Below are 18,067 nucleotides of genomic sequence, written 5' to 3' on the forward strand. Positions count from 1 at the left end.
AATGAACCAGTTGAAGAACTATATTACAAAACAATGGAGGAAAAACAAACCTAGGTCAGCTTTGACTGAGGGAGTTGAAACCTCAGATTATGTTAATTTGAATTAATCAATTTCATGTACCTGTACTGAAAGCGTAAAATACTGAAACATGAAAGAAATATAAAACATGTGTTTGTTTTTATTTAAGCTTGAGACGCACAATTATGTACACCCCTATATCAAATTCGTAGATAAAGCATAGATTATCATATTTACATATCAATTAATGTTCTATTAATATCTTTCAGCAATATCCACAGTAATTCCATTGAAGGATGAAAGCAGTACAGAAGGTAACATAGGCAAGTATTTCTGTCTATATAAATAAGGAGACGTGGTACAAAATGAAACGAAATATTTCATGCATCCGATTTACGTACATAATGAACATCCAAAGCCGAATATTTGAGAGTCAAGAATGTATAAACACCGAAACAGTTGAAGAGCTTTGTGACCAAATAAGACTTTATAGAATAAAACAAATCTAAGATCAACTTTGCCTGGAGAGTTTACACCTTAGGTTTTTTTTTATAATTTATTTAAAAGTTATCAATGGACTATTCAAGAAAAAAAGATTGCCAATGACACAACTATACACCAATTTAAAAGACAATAACAATCAAAATAAAGGAGTAAACAAAGACTCACAAAACCAAAGGACATTTACATCAACAGTTATAAATAATAATTAAGAAACAACACTAACTAAAAACCGGGTATGGTCGTATACACGCACTTTGAAGGCTATACTATTCTTATTCTATTACAAATCGGTTGTAGTGGACAATTCATTTCATATTTAAAGAAAACACCGTAATCAAAATGCGAAACCGAATTTCTATATGCTAATTGCTACGAAAGTCAACAAGATTTAAAGCTAACATGAGAATATATTGCATCCACATAAGTATATAAAATAATAAACATTTATTTCATATTATTTAGGTGTTGTAGTCGGTGTCATTGTTGGACTAATTATAATTGTTGGAGTCGTTGTACTGTATTTACTTCTTGTTAGAAGGTAAAGTTAAATGTGTTATATAATCTTTCATGAACTTAAAGTTTGTAAGCAAAACCAATATGTACTGTATCTTAGAAGAGAAAATAATAATACGTACATATACATTCTAGTATTTAAAACAACCAGAATAAATTTTGCGTAGATTATCCTGATCGAATAAGTTATCATGGTACAAACTTTCAGCGAGTATTATTTGATATCTTAGAATTGATTTTTGTTTGCTTAACGTCGAATTGCAAATTATTCTATCATATTTAAGACATAAACTAATAAAAGAAGTCAGTTTTCAAAGGGCTTCAGATCTTTTCTAAACATACAAAAATACTATAAATTTTGCATTGATGTATTTTTGATAATAGCAAAAAATGCAAAGTACTAGATGATGAGAAACATTTCTTAATAAATTGTTCTCATAATTCAAATATTAGATTAACATATTTTAATTGCATTAACAGAGAAAGTAATTCATTTGCTAATCTCACTGACAATGACAAAGTTATATATATACTTAACCCATCAACACCAACACAAGTGAATAAACTAGGATCCTTTATAAAAAAGTATATGGAACTGAGGACAGGGGACCCTTTAATATTTACCTGAATTTGTGTATATATATTGAGTTACTTAGTTATTGTCTTTATTTGTTTTTGTTGTTGTTATATGTCACAAACTGTATAGTTTATATGGCAATAAAACTTTGAATTGAATTGAATTGAATTGAATTGAATTGAATTGAATTGATAATGATGATTTAAAGCATTATGACCATATTCTGTCAACAGATAACATTGGAAACACTGGAGTAGGTCCAGAAAGACCCCTTTTTGGCCTCAAAATAAAGCAGTTTTACAAAATTGTTAAAATGTAAACTTTTATTTATTTACTGGAAAGTAGAATGCTTCTGCTACATAAATATGGGCTCTTTTTGATAATACAATGCACATTTATCGGGTACTAGCATCCTTAAGTCATGCTAAATTACTGAAATCTTCACAATTTTAGCATTTAAGTCAAATTCTAGACGGTTTCCGTCTTAAATGACAGTGGCCGCATTTGTGTTCATTCATTATATTGAAATGTAAGTTGTATTTGATGATTATACATAACATATATAAAGGTTGAGGATGAACACGGATGCGGCCACTTTTATTTGTGACAAAAACATCTAAAAAGTGACATTTTTTGGCATATTTGATTTTTTAAGCTTGAATTGGAGCGTTTTTAATGACCAAATCAGTTAAAATCTTTCACAAAAACTAATTGAATCAACTGAAAAATACACCTAAGTGTTTAATAGTGTCCGAAATCTTTCGTCAGATCAACTTGAAATTTGAGGCCGAAATCGGCCCTTACCGGACCTACTCCTTTGACTCAGGTTTTACACATTGTAAGAGTTAAAAAACATTTAAAGGTGTTAAGTTTTAACATATTTATTTATAGTAGATTAGGCACCAAGTTATTGCAACTTATATATCAATCCCTTTCAACTTTGCGGTTTGAAGGTGTTACACATTATGAGAGGTGATACCTTATTTATATGAGGTAAAACAGGTGTTGTACAATGTAAGAGGTACAAATCTAGAATGATATCAATTCAAGAGCGAGTTTTGTGATCGACAAAAATAACACCTAGATATCAAACAAGCGGGTGTTGTGCACAAAATACTCACCAGCTGTCCAAAAGTTAATACAGACGGAAAAATCAAATACATTAATTTATGTGTTTCTATTTTTTGCAGAAAAAATACGGACGACAAGCATGATATCGATAGCCAACACAACATCTCTGATTATGATGGAAATCAAAACATAGCATTACCTGCTAACTGCAATTCGGAGGTTTCAACAAATCGTGAACTGAGAATCATTTATCGCCAACAAACAAACAAAAGCGAAACGGTCTTAAAAATCGGAAATAGAAAGGAAACCGACAGTCCATATTATGATTCAGCCAACTTTTCTACAGCTCTTGAACCTAACAGAACATGTTTTCCAGTTCAGCATTCAAACGTCAATGACTATGACATGGCAAAACCAATAAATGATTCTAAAATATATGATAAGAATATAACAAAAGCGGAAAAAGACAATTGTGCATTTAATGAAGATCAGTATGAGATTGCAGGAAAAATTGAGGGCTCTGATCATCAGCAGGGCATATATAGTAGGGCTGTAGCTACTGTGTATGATAGTGCTTCTCATTGTAGACAGAATAATATCACCGATCAGACGTACGACCATGTATTTGGTCCGACAACAGAGGATGATTATGATATTGCAAAAAACTGAATATATACAGTATATGCATTTACAAAACATATGACAATAATATCTCTCAAATTGCGAATTATATCTGTAATCATACCATACAAATTAAACGGATTTCAATCTTTTAATACTGATAAAGAACTAATTCTAAGATCCGCTATTCATGATCTACCTTCTTTTTAAATATATGAATATGTTTAGAATGAAATTCAAAACAGTGTAGCTGTGGCCATTGATTGACACATTAAATTTATCCATTGACTGGGACAATTTAGGTGAACGTTTGTATGTAACGACCACTGCCCACTATGTACTTTTTAAAGACACTTAAACTATGGGGTCACCAAAGGTACCAGGATTATAATTTAGTACGTCAGACGCGCGTTTCGTCTACATAAGACGCATCAGTGACGCTCATATCAAAATATTTATAAAGCCAAACAATTACAAAGTTGAAGAGCATTGAGGATCCAAAATTCCAAAAAGTTGTGCCAAATACGGCTAAGGAAAGCTATGCCTGAAATTAGAAAATCCTTAGTTTTTCGAAAAATTTAAACTTTTGTTAACAGGAAATTTATAAAAAAAATTTACCACATTATTGATATTCATGTCAACACCGAAGTGGTGTTGACTACTGGGCTGGTGATACCCTCGGGGACGAAACGTCCACCAGCAGTGGCATCGACCCAGTGGTGTAAATAGTTATCAAAGGTAACAGGATTATAATTTAGTACGCCAGACGCGCGTTTCGTCTACACAAGACTCATCAGTGACGCTCATATCAAAATATTTATAAAGCCAAACAATTACAAAGTTGAAGAGCATTGAGGATCCAAAATTCCAAAAAGTTGTGCCAAATACGGCTAAGGAAAGCTATGCCTGAAATTAGAAAATCCTTAGTTTTTCGAAAAATTTAAACTTTTGTTAACAGGAAATTTATAAAAAAAAATTTTACCACATTATTGATATTCATGTCAACACCGAAGTGGTGTTGACTACTGGGCTGGTGATACCCTCGGGGACGAAACGTCCACCAGCATTGGCATCGACCCAGTGGTGTAAATAGTTATCAAAGGTAACAGGATTATAATTTAGTACGCCAGACGCGCGTTTCGTCTACACAAGACTCATCAGTGACGCTCATATCAAAATATTTATAAAGCCAAACAATTACAAAGTTGAAGAGCATTGAGGATCCAAAATTCCAAAAAGTTGTGCCAAATACGGCTAAGGAAAGCTATGCCTGAAATTAGAAAATCCTTAGTTTTTCGAAAAATTTAAACTTTTGTTAACAGGAAATTTATAAAAAAAAATTTTACCACATTATTGATATTCATGTCAACACCGAAGTGGTGTTGACTACTGGGCTGGTGATACCCTCGGGGACGAAACGTTCACCAGCAGTGGGATCGACCCAGTGGTGTAAATACGCGCGTTTCGTCTACATAAGACTCCTCAACAACTAAATAAAGTAATTAGAAAAATTGATCAGAAATAACACGATGTTTTGATTTATATCAATTATATAAATCAAAACATAAAGGTTATTCCTGATTAATTTTTCGAATTATTTTATAATTAAAGGCGTTATGAAACCTTTGGTGACCCCACAGTTCAAATGTCTATCGTAGGTAAGTCGTGAACAGTGGTCGTTACAGACAAACGTTCACGTAAATTGTCCCAGTCAATGGAGGAATTTAATGTGTCAATCAATGGCCACAGCTACACTGTTTTGAATTTCATTCTATCACTGGAGTGTGACAATGACATTTGCAAAAGTGTCAAATATTACCATGGTTTTTGAAATTATCACGAAGTTATTGAAAGACATCAAATAAATGTAGTCTTCTGATAAAGAAGTAAAACCGTCGTTGATTCTATCATATAGTTTTTTTTTAGGAAAACATTTGATATAGCATCATGTATCACCTCCGAAAGTAAATTTACAGAATTTCAACACTATATCTTTTTATTCCTTACTTTATTCTATTATCTTTTTTTTATATTCTTTAAAGTCAAATCATTCCCTAAAAATGTTCATCACTAGCCTGTCAACACTGTGGTTAGTTAATAATCTATTCCTAGCAGTGTCATTGACTCTGAACTTAGTTTATTAAGACAGACAGGTTTCTTCGGAAAAGAAAGAACCCCTTTCTTCGGACTTAAGTATTTTTGCCTGTTTTATTTTTCACATAGAAAAACGTCATGCTATATCCGAGAATGTAGCAAATGGCGTTTAAAAACATCAACCAATCAATATTAAGATTTAGCACCCTAAAGAAGAGCTGATTAAACATTGTATAAAACACAGAGAATTTACCCTAAAAGCATTTCTCGTTTGTGAAAAATTAATAAAACAAACTGACCAAACTTCGATTATAAGCTCTCTAACGGCTGTACTAATGCTTGCAAGAAGAACATTGATATGTATTTAGTAATTGCTTTCTTTTTTTGAATTCTGAAATGATATCGAATAATGTCTAAAACGTTCTATAAAAAAAATGTAAAATCACAAACTCCGAAGAAAATTCAAAACGGAAAGTCCCTAATCAAATGGCAAAGTCAAATGATCAAACACATCAAATGGACAACAACTGTCATAGTCCTGACTTTGTACAGGTAACATGCATAACTACTTGTTGGACTAACAGTCTCATACCAATCTGATCTTATCCTTCCCAGAAAAATTGATTTGATCAAATATAACTTTATGAAGCAGTACTGTGTAGGATCTGCTATGGTCAACGTGGTTATTGAAGTATCTAGAAAGACTATAATATTTTAGTCCTGCATTTAAAAACGTATTCTCTCAGTAAAACATACGTACACAACCGAGATTTCTTTTCTTTTAAACACAGAGCAACAATGTTATTCTTTAAAATTCTTTAACAATCTATAGTTCTTGCTTATATGATAATCGAGAGTGGTAACTTTTTCGTTACTTGTCACCTTTATCGTTACTCTGATATTTCAAAAATTTGCGTGGTTGTTTTTTACGATACGTTAAAATTTCCTCGTATTGCTAAGAAGTTATTACGGTATAACTTATTCTAAATCAGAGTTATCCAAAAGACTTGCTATTTCTTATCAAAAGCTCATCAAACTTTAAGAACTCATTTCCATTATGTGTTACAGATCATGGTTATGAGACGGACTTTAATATAAACAATTGACAGAGTACACAAAAGTCGTAACAGTAGAACACTAAGCAAAAAGAAATGCCGAATTATAAAGGCAAATGCTGTCACTGGATGCAATATTTACAGAAAATATTGTTTCAATAATATGTCAGGTCAACATCGAAGAAGTCAGCTGGTGGTGCACTTGGAGGTTTGGTGGTGATGTTCTCAATAACAAAGGTTCAAAAGCACTTGCATCCACCTATTGGTTGTTATACTGATCCAGATATAACATGTATAAGTCTAATAGTACACAATTAACAATACATGGACTCGATAATATGTATCAGTATTACGTGTTTATTGAATAAGGCTAAACGCCATCTAATTAACCATTTAGATATAATTTGAAGACTACCGACAGTCCCTTTACCTGATATAAATATAAATATACCTAGATTTAGAGAGTGCAATCGTGCAATTGTATTTTTTCTGCTTAATGTGATGCTTTTGTCGATAGAATCTGTCAACGAAATAGTTGACCTTTAGTAACTTAAAATATTGACATCCTTTTTTCTTTATTAGATGAACACGCCTAGTACATGTGTTATGCATCTTGAACTACGGGGTTTGATGAAGATCACATGAATACGAATTTGATTGAAGTTGAACTATTGATTTGCATATATATAATTTATCAGCGATCAAGTTGAGCTTATTTTGACAAAGTTGGGTCACACTGACCACATTAAACGTAAACGACATTTTATTTCAAATTCCACTTTTGATTATACAATGTACTTGAAACAAAGAGAATCGTATTTTTATTTTTGATTTAATCGTAGCTAATTTAACTTTTCTATTATTTCAGAATAAAAACCTCTAAGACATGTAGCTTTTACATTTATCCGATATGGAGTAGGATTAGGACAATGCGAATAAAGTACTATAAGAATTGAAAGTACATTTAACAGCTATAAGAAATCGGATCCGTTTTCAAACGTTTATCTCATTATTGGTTGATTGATTTATAATTTTTTTTAACTACAAGTTTAATTGTTATGACATGAATAGGTAACCATTCACTTCCTTGTAAAGAACAATGTTTTACGACGTTGAAATGGGATATATTACGTTTGATATAAGACTGTCTTTTCTACTGATATCATTTTCAGACATATCACACGGTAAGGATTAGGTTTTATTTTTTAAAGTTATAAAGGCATATATGTGTATCTTACGTGATGAGAAAAGCTACTAGCAACCCATCACATCAGCAATACACAACATATATACATATTTTTACATGTAGTCTATACCGGTTATTTTTATTCAATTACCCTTTAAAAATATCCTGTGCACTCGAATGCCAGTTTCGACTGATCAATATTTTATTAAATTGGTCAGTTTATGGGCAATCTCTGTTGTACAATTATCTTTAAGAAACCACGATAGGACAGAACATCATTTCCAGTTTTAGGTCAAGTAGAGTATATAACATCCTGTATTCGTTATTCAGGCGATAAAGGTTCACGGTTGCGTTTAGTGTTTTTCTCGTTTTAACTGCATGCTTCCTATTCGCCTTGATCTCCACTTGGGATTTGGTTACTTTCTAGGTACTTTCGTGCACAAGTAAAATTAGGTATGTCTTACTTGTAGATGTAGCATTTGGCATATAGTTTTTTACACAATCGTTTTGTTTTACATTTATCGTTTATTTGGTTTTCAGATGAGAACAAAAGCGATAGATTATAATGATCATGAATACAAGCTAATTTGAAAAAAGAAGATGTGGTTTGATTGCCAATGAGGAAACTTTCAACAAGAGACCAAAATGACACAGAAATTTATAAGAATGAAGTTTATGCTTGTAAAAACAAAATGTGTCCTTTCGAAAGTTGAAAGACGTAATGGGACTTGTAGAGTATGATATTTGTGGCACATATGCCCACGGATACTAGTATGCAGCAAAAGCTCAAAAATTTCAAATGAATAGACAATGCGATCAATCTACAGATTGTTTGACATACGAGGATATGTCAAAAAAGAAGGTTCAAATGCTATTTTTTTGAATTTCGGAGAACAACTAGTTTCTTTATCTTTAATTTCCATAGACAATGAATAAGAATATTCAAAACAACGAAAGTGCAAAGTTATCACGTGTTTACGTTTTGTATTTATCAGTTTATAATTCACAATCAGACAGAACTTTTGAATGTTATATATCGGAAGTTACAAGTTATCAGCTTTCGGTCAAAACGCAAACCTAAATACACCGACCCTTTTCCATGGTGCCGTAGCCGGCTGGTTTATACAGATTTTACTGTAAAGAGTAACTAGACGACTGACACAAAAGAATCATGTTATATTTACAATCTGCATGTTGTATAGAAATAATCATGTTTTTAATGGGTTTATGTTACTCAATTGTATATTTGACAAATTTAAATATCAAACGTTAGGAACATTTAAGGATAGTTAACATTCTCCTAGGAAGAAATATGTTTCAAATGAAAACGAATGATACGACAAACTTAAGTTTTAAAATTACCACTGTTTTTTAACCTGTCAGTATAGACTTTGCAAATTGTATAATTTAGTGTACTTAGCCAATAAACTTAAATATTAGATAGTCTACATAAGATTCAATCGTAGCGTTCGAATCAAACTATTTTAGTTATAATGGCAAATCGAATAAAAAGTTGAAAGCATTAAAATCTAAAAGAATGTTGAGACTACATGGCTGAGTCGGTCTATGACTGGGGGTAGAACAGCACAAGTGTTTCTTAAACTTTAACAATTTATTAACATGTATACTTGGCTCTCATGTCCTGTAAACAATTTGGCCGAGATGAATCCATTTGAGTCATCAGGAAGTATGAATACAGTATGGGGACGATTTCTTATTACCTGAACCTTATACCAAACAACACTTAATTAGTTTAATGGTTTTCTGGTTACTATAACTGAAGCTAATGCGACGGCGCCGACGTAACGTCGAACTTCAATACAATGATAATTCAAGACGTTGCCGGTCCCTCAATCTTCTCCACATTCACCGAGCCGCAAAAAAGAACTCCACGTACAATAGAAAATGAAATACTTTATAGAAAACTGAATTAAATTAAAAGTTAAAACTAAACGTTTTTCATATAGAAAAATGACATATAAGTCCATATTCATCAGGTAACATATTTTTAAACAAATATGCTTGCTAACATTACTATAATAATCCCTAAAATAGTTTAAACCTTTCTTGACTCGAACTATGAGATGTTGTCCACAAATATTGATTCCAGAAACTTTTAAAATTATAACAAGATTTAATGAAACAGGATAAACATGTTGATAACAAAACATCGTTAGTCTTTCTGACTCCAACTATGAGATGTTGTCCACACTTCAGATCGAAATACCCGGCAATAAGATTAAAGCGGCTTACCACGATTTCGTTATTCCGTACCAAAGAACCCAGAAGAATAAACCTAAAAAAACCCAAATAAAAACATGACAGTTAATTAGGAAGAATCAAGCATTAAAACTGGACCTAGAAGACAAACAAAGAGATCATTGTCTAATTCAGTAGATGATTCTGTAGTTCTCGAACACAACAAAGCGTACTGCCCTGTACATAATATTTACGACAAAACATTGGAATAAGCATACTCTTTATATGATAAGAAAATAAATAAATAAAGAATTATGAAAAAAATACTTTATTGCATAAAAAACCAACAGGGCATATACAATACATGTAGATTGTTTTAAAAACATTTTTTTTTGTATCATAGCAGTACTAGTTAAACTGCTGTCACCGATAAGGTTAGGTCTTTGTTTCGGCAACATACGATACGATACAAATAACAAAGCATTGCATAAAGTTCTATAGCAAGCATTATCATTCATACAACGCCATATAGATTATATTATCTCACTTAATAATTAACGGTTTATTGACTGTGTGATCCCTCCAATCGTTCGAATTTAAACAAAGGATCTTACAGACGCATTTCATTCTGTCTCATATGTTGACTGCACATACAAATACGAGAGTCGGTTGAGCAGATCATTTTAACTTTTCGAAGCGTTTTATTAGTAACAAATAATTATAGAAGATCTTCCTAACCAAAGCATCATGGATTAAAAAAACAATAAGCAAGAATGTATATTTAATGGCTAATCGTCACAGAGACTGCTCTGTGTGCCACAAATGCATAAAAAGTTAGGAACAGAACGAAAGCTTGGATCAATAGGCTATGCATTCGCAGGAGGAGGGAGTCATGAAAAAGCCATCTGCTATGCACAAAACTTATTTGTCAAATGAAACGTTTATGTAACTACATTGTGCATTTGTTTTTGTGCAATTCTATTAAATATGAATACAATAAAAATCCTTCATTTTGTAACCCCCTCCCCACCCACAGTTAAAAAAAAAACCGGATGCACACGTTCAAAAAAACCACCCACCTTACTTTAGTGAAAAAGGAGAACACTGTAAGTTGTTCCTGGGACTATTGCAGATACAAATGTGTAGACAAGACGGATGAACAAACATACTAACAGATGAGGCTCCATCATTAAAAATTTACCGCTTTACAAAATATAGATTAGGAATGACAAATAAAAGCTTTTAAAGTCAAATGTGAATTGTACTCTTCATACACAACATAAACCAAAAAATGTAATGTACAATAGAAAAGAAAAAGAAAAATCATAAAAATATTGAACTTTGAGGAAAATTCAAAACGGAACGTTCATAATAAAATTGCAAAATCTAAAGCTCAAACACATCAAACGAATTGATACCAACTGTCATATTCCTGACTTGGTACGTGCATTATCATATGTAAAAAAAAATGGTGGATTAAACCTGGTTTTATATCTAGCGAAACCTCTCGCTTGTATGACAGTCGCATTACATTCCATTATATTTACAACGATGCGTAAAGCAGACATAAAACTAGTAGGTAAAAATGTCAAACATATGGCGGCAGTCAACATGATTGTGTTATAATCTTTATCACTAGAAAAACAAACAAATATGTAAGAAAGAAGCACAAAACGCATATATCAAATTTAACAACGTCATTCGTTGCTTTTTGTTATTATACGATCTTATTTATATGTATATTAAACCAAACATGTTACTATCTAATATGTTTATCTCAGAAAAATGAAGGAAGGTCTCTCTCTGTATTCTAGCAAGTAAAGTTTCCAAGATAGAGAAAAAAGGAAGTTAATAGTTATTTGTGATTGTGTTAACTTTACTACTGACATAAGTAGTATATGTCTTAAATAATTAACCAGTTACTCCCTTGTAAAGGAAAGAGTTCAATATTATATACGCCGTTGAAATGGGGAATATTACATTTAACATTTTAAGCCTGTCTCTTGCATTACATTCATTTGCAGACATTTCAGTGACGCTCGAATCCAAAAAAAGTTAAAAATGCGAAATAAAGTACGAAGTTGAAGAGCATTGAGGACCAAAATTCCTAAAAGTTTTGCCAAATACAGCTAAGGTAATCTATGCCGGAGGTAGAACAGCCTTAGTATTTCAAAAATTCAAAAATTTGTAAACATTTAATTTATAAATATAACCATAGCAATGATAAGTCATGTCAGTACAAAAGTACCCTTCTTTGAAACTCGAATCAGAACATTTAAAATGCCAAAATCAAATACGAATATGGAGAGCATTAAATAAACATGTCGTGTAAAATCTATTTTGAGGGTAGAAAAACCTCAATATTTCAAATAATTCAACAAGATATACACCCAACACATTCAACATGTTCAAATACATATGGACATGAAATAGAGAAACAAATTCTAAATAAAAAACTATTTGAATGTTTTTTTTACACGAAACACGCGTCTGGTGTAGTGAATTGTAATCCTAGTATATATGATGCATTCGTGTATTAATAATCAAGTATAAGGTTTGGAGCGTTATAAAGCGTTTTAAAGTTCTGTTCTATCAACTTCTCTCGTATAGATGAGCAAGTGATAAGATAGGATTATAATTGTGATAGCAATAGGAGTCTTTTAATATCTTTCCTAGAAAGTATATGTTGATATTAATTGTGGACCCCCACGTCCAAAATGCAATCTACTCAAATCTAAATTTACTAGGATTCCATTTGACAGTTTTACAACTGAAGGTGGGAGGTTTTCGCAGGGTATTTTGGATTTCTCCTCCAATAAATACTGATCGCCACGAAATTGCACAATAGAGCATTAAAGACAAATCTATTCATCAATCAAATCCAATTTGTTTGAAATAACAATAAAAAAAATTTAAAAAATGAAGCATTTTGAATTTCGAATCCTCTGAGAACCTAAATAGAAGATGATTTCAAGCGTTTTGAACATTTCAAGATAAAACATGAAAGAATAAAACAAAATCGTGTCTTCCTATTTATTATAGTTAAAAAGAGGAAAACAATTCAAATATGTTTTTTTTGTTTGATTTGAAGGGTTTTACGTTGAACACGTGATTTGTGATAATCAAGTAGCAAAACTTAACTGTTCTGTTGGAAACTCAATAGATGATATTAACATTTATGACGTACAAGATGCTTGCAGTTCAACAGATGACGTTAATAAAAGAACTATGCTTGCTCTGGACTCAACATCTTACTCATCTTGTATTGACCACAACTCGTGTGTAATATCGAACAAAATGATCAACGGTTCACATTCAGTTTTGGACAAAACATCGAAACTAATTATAAGATTTCACTGTGTTCGTAAGTAAATATTTAAATGTGATTGCAACCGTTGCTTGAATATCCCCAGTGGAATATTTCGTTTTTTCCAAAGACTCATTATTTAATTTCTTGATGTGTGTTCAGCTTGTCACATATATTTATTTCATTCAACAACAAATTAAACTGTGTACGTTTTTATGATGGCTGCTACTTGTGAACCTCAACAACCCGGGGAGCTTAATGATAAAAAATTAAAAAATATATTTAAAGATAAGTCTCGTGTCAATTTTAACTGAGTCAACTCCAACATTAGCTATGGAAGGTGAAAAGCTCCAAATAAACAACTCATAACTGCTTCATCTTTCTACACCTTTTGTAAAATGAAACAATTATACAAAACTAAATTACATTGAAACCAAATTTATGGCAATGATAATATAATCTCAACGAATTAAATCATCAATGGCACAAACATACTCGATATGCAAATTCCATCTGACTTATAATCTGAAAAGTTACTTTCTTACTTATTTTACAGGTATACGTGATCATGACCACTATAGGACGCCTACACTATCAGTGTCTCCTTTCAAAATAAAGTCAGTCAATTGTACTCATAGTGACAGAAGGATAGAAATTCAGTCTGTAGAATTAAAGCAGAATGTATCGTTTTGCGAAAAACAAAACTTGCATGAAAGTTTAACAAAATGTATTCAAATGAAGGTAAATGCAGCCTGCAATGGAAAACAAATTTGTGAACAGCTAACGTGGTACGAGCCCAAGTTTGTTAATATCTCATTCAGCTGTAAAGGTTAGTCTAAATCATGTTAATAATTTGTGTATTGCTTATTTCAATAATCTTTATCAAATACTTTCTTTCCATCATTATTAAAAAGTAAAAACATAATTTCTATTCGTATTTGAATTTTTCTTCAAATTAAATAAATTGTACTGCACGTTTGGACAGTTGTTTTTTGTATAGCGTGTGTTTATATTTCTTTTAGTTGATTTTACATGATACGATACTGCTTTAATATTACTACCCAAATTCTTCCAAAACATTTTGTTCAATCTTTTTTTAGTCTAAATCATGTTAATAATTTGTGTATTGCTTATTTCAATAATCTTTATCAAATACTTTCTTCCCATCATTATTAAAAATAAAAAACATAATTTCTATTCGTATTTGAATTTTTCTTCAAATTAAATAAATTGTACTGCACGTTTGGACAGTTGTTTTTTGTATAGCGTGTGTTTATATTTCTTTTAGTTGATTTTACATGATACGATACTGCTTTAATATTACTACCCAAATTCTTCCAAACATTTTGTTCAATTTTTTTCTTTCAGATTGTTTACAAAAGTAATCTGTTTTATAGCATCAATTGTAAATTGTGCCATGAAATTGGTGACGTTATCCAATCAAAATAAACTGAACAAACGATGTTGCATTAGAATTATCAGTCGATTCCTTTTAATGGTTGTTGCCGAACATCATCGATCTGGTGGAGAAGCCATCCTTTTTAAACGGTAGACATTCGTTCCTCTGAATACGATAAACATTCATTCCCGGCGAATTGTATTCTTCTAAATAAAACGTAAATATGCTGCACGACGAAAGTACCACTGTCGTACGACAGACAATCAATGCTGTGCGAGCATCTTACGAAATTTGGTATTCGTGAGACAATAGTGCGACTGTATCACGAGTGTGTTGCGACGATTGTTTTATTAAAATGGTTTGTATCACACTTGTTGGTACCCACGACAATGTGTTTATCGCACAACAGTCGAACGACTGTGGTAAGACATTCTCACGACAGCCACAACACAGTGATACGACAAAAAATCGTAGAGCAAAAAAAGGTGCATGTCCAATTTTTTTCCCACGACACATGACAGCGCTGCGTTGCTAAAAATATCGTGCAACTGTCGTACGATTGTCGTACGACGATAACAGATGACCCGCGATTTGACCAAATTTCATGTCGTGGAGCTGCATAGATATGTTGTCGGTTCGTTGTGACCAGGGCTTTACAGGGGGTAAAATTCAGTTGTTTGCTAATATCGCTGAATCTAATGCATTACGAGCAATTCTGACAGTGGGTAAACATGTTCATCAAGTTATTAGAATCTATATGCGATGAAATAACAATCGAAACAACAACACATTAGTTGATAACTGTATTGTATTTTAAGCCTAGACGGCATAACATCACCAATTGATGCCGTCGGTGCTTAAAATACAATATCGTTATCTCCATTCTAATGAAACTCACAGAAAACAACGAGAACTGATATGTTTAAAATCTATCAAACTTCTTCTGCGCTTCACGTAAGTTTTCATAGCATCAATTGTAAATTGTGCCATGACATTGGTGACGTTATCCAATCAACATGAACTGAACAAACGATGTTGCAATAGAATTATCAGTCGATTCCTTTTAATAGTTGTTACCATTTAAAGTCAATATCTAACAATTTTTCGTAAATTTTTGTAAACTTTTAAAAAAAATCTTCCCGTATGAAACTAATGAGACAACTTTTACCAAACTTGGCCACAATCATCATTAAGATACAAGTTTAAAAAGGTGTCCGATGACCCCGCCTGCCAACCAACATGTCCAAAATGGCTAAAAATAGAACATAAAGGCGAAACTCAGTTTTTGGCCTAAATCTAAGAAACTGAAGCAAAAATATAATGATTGAATTATTTCATGCATCAATGCAATAAAAATAACAGATGAGCGACACACGCTCCTTGGAGACTCTGGTTTTTTTTCTTCTAATTATATAATACAATACAAATAGCACTTATTTGAGAAATGAACTAACGAAACTTTAATTTAACTTTCAGCACTTTCTCCACATGTTTCTTTACAAGATGAAACAAATGTAGTAAGTAAGTATAATTATGCCATGTTAATTAAACAGATTTTGAAAGATAAATAAAAAAAATACATTTCGTTTAAAGAGAGATTAATATGTGTGTGTTAATTTTGTAATTGGAAGGCTGTCTCGCGTATAGCTAAAATCTTCTTTTATGCATTCAATTATTTTTCAACATTTCTTTGACGATGCGGATTGGTTTTGTGATTTATACGACTTAACGTTGAATTTTTATACTAGAATTAACATCATTATGGATAAAATAGGATGAAGCTAACATTTAATGAGATTTGTTAACTTGCCGTTCTGTTTATTCAGGTGTAGCAGTAGGTGTTACAGTTGGACTTATTACAATTGTTGGAGTCATTGTGGTGTTTATATGGTTTGTTAGAAGGTAACGGCATTTGTAAAGATAATTTTGTGCATCCCTTACAATTATAAACATTAACTACGGTTCCATTATCGTCACATAACATTATAGCTGAGGGAAGGGTAGAGAGAGTTAGTATTGCCATGCCTTAGATTTTACTAAAAACATTTATTCATGCAGTACTTCCCAATTTGTTATCCTAGTGTGAAAGTAATTGTTTGATTATTTATTATGACGAAAACAACTTAGACAATAGTTCGAACTAAGTGGCATCTTAAAAAAGGATCGATTTATTCATGTTAGTCCTAAATTATACTGATTGATTGAATATTGCTTTATTTGTTTGGTTTTACTGTAGAAAAGTGACAGATGACAAACAGAACATTCATGTAACTAATCAACGAGATGGAAACAAATATAGTATTGGCAATGAAAACACCGCAATTGCTTCGGACTCCAACTATGAGATGTTGACAACAGGTCAAGAATCAAGATGCTACGACGAATTAAATCAAGATTTTAGAAAACAATCCAGTCGAGATCAACCAGACAGAAACAACATGGACATCGAAAATGAATACATTATTCCGTGTCCAGTAACCGAAGACAACAAATCTAAACACGCAAATGAGGACCAAACAGTCAATCACGTAGAATCAAACATTGGAACTGGAATCGGAGAACAAACAATGACTTCATTATCAAATTCTGCTGATTATTTTACAGTTCTTTAGCAAAACGGAACAGACCATCCTGTACAGCATCATAATTCTGATGCATACGGAATGGCAAACCATCATAATGAAAATGAAATGGATAATTAAGAAAATGGATACGAAATGAAAATGCTCCATTCAATAAAAACCAATTAGATGTTTCGGGGAAAATCTGTTGCCCTGATAATCAGCAGGACATCAATTTCAATAGAGCTGTACATTGTTTAGATTGCCGTTCTTCTCAAAGCAACATGTGACTTTGATTTAGAGTTGTCTTATTAGCACTCATATCACACCTTGTTATTTCTATGTCATTGATCAGACATACAACAATGTATATATATATTTCTCTAATTCTATGGAAATTTATCCCTTTCCGAACCCATTGTATAAAAATATTTAATTAACGTGTGGTTGCCGATGATCTCAAAAGATCATTGAATGATTTAAAGGGTCATAACCTTTTTAGCTAACTGGATGAATCAAATTATGCTAAATTGACAACTTCGTGGAATGAGGCACTCGAAGGGGATTTGCGTTTAACAAAAAAAGAAAATTCATTTTTTTATCATTAGAGAAACAGATTCTTACAAAGTTACTCGTGGATTATCGGATTTATCAAATCTCGATAATTAAATTATAAATTTTAAAGTCCTAGGGACTCGGATTTTAAAATTGATAATTTAACTATCTCGATTGGATAAATCCGATAATCCACTGGTATCAATGTAAGAATCTATATATATCTTTCGACATAAACATATGCTTATAATATGGCATAACATTATTTGTTACAGCTTGCATTATCCTTGACGTTCCGCTATACAGATTGTGTTCTCTCAATAAAAAAATCAGTATTCAATGACTACATTGAACTCTTTTTATCAATCGAAATTTATATAAATAATACTTACTTCGTTCTTAAATCT

General features: G+C 31.9%; 2 long non-coding RNA genes across 2 annotated transcripts; both read left to right on the forward strand.

Moving 5' to 3' along the window:
• Positions 1 to 7,549: 7,549 nt before the first annotated feature.
• On the forward strand, positions 7,550 to 13,968 carry LOC143044663 (uncharacterized). The gene is made up of 3 exons (XR_012968749.1): positions 7,550 to 7,637; positions 12,930 to 13,202; positions 13,702 to 13,968. It is a non-coding gene; the product is annotated as an uncharacterized LOC143044663 (long non-coding RNA).
• Positions 13,969 to 16,018: 2,050 nt separating this feature from the next.
• LOC143044664 (uncharacterized) lies at positions 16,019 to 17,248 on the forward strand. Its single transcript, XR_012968750.1, has 3 exons — positions 16,019 to 16,065; positions 16,371 to 16,446; positions 16,781 to 17,248. It is a non-coding gene; the product is annotated as an uncharacterized LOC143044664 (long non-coding RNA).
• The last annotated feature ends 819 nt before the right edge of the window (positions 17,249 to 18,067 follow it).

Source organism: Mytilus galloprovincialis, chromosome 9 (assembly GCF_965363235.1).
Source record: "Mytilus galloprovincialis chromosome 9, xbMytGall1.hap1.1, whole genome shotgun sequence".
Taxonomy (NCBI): domain Eukaryota; kingdom Metazoa; phylum Mollusca; class Bivalvia; order Mytilida; family Mytilidae; genus Mytilus; species Mytilus galloprovincialis.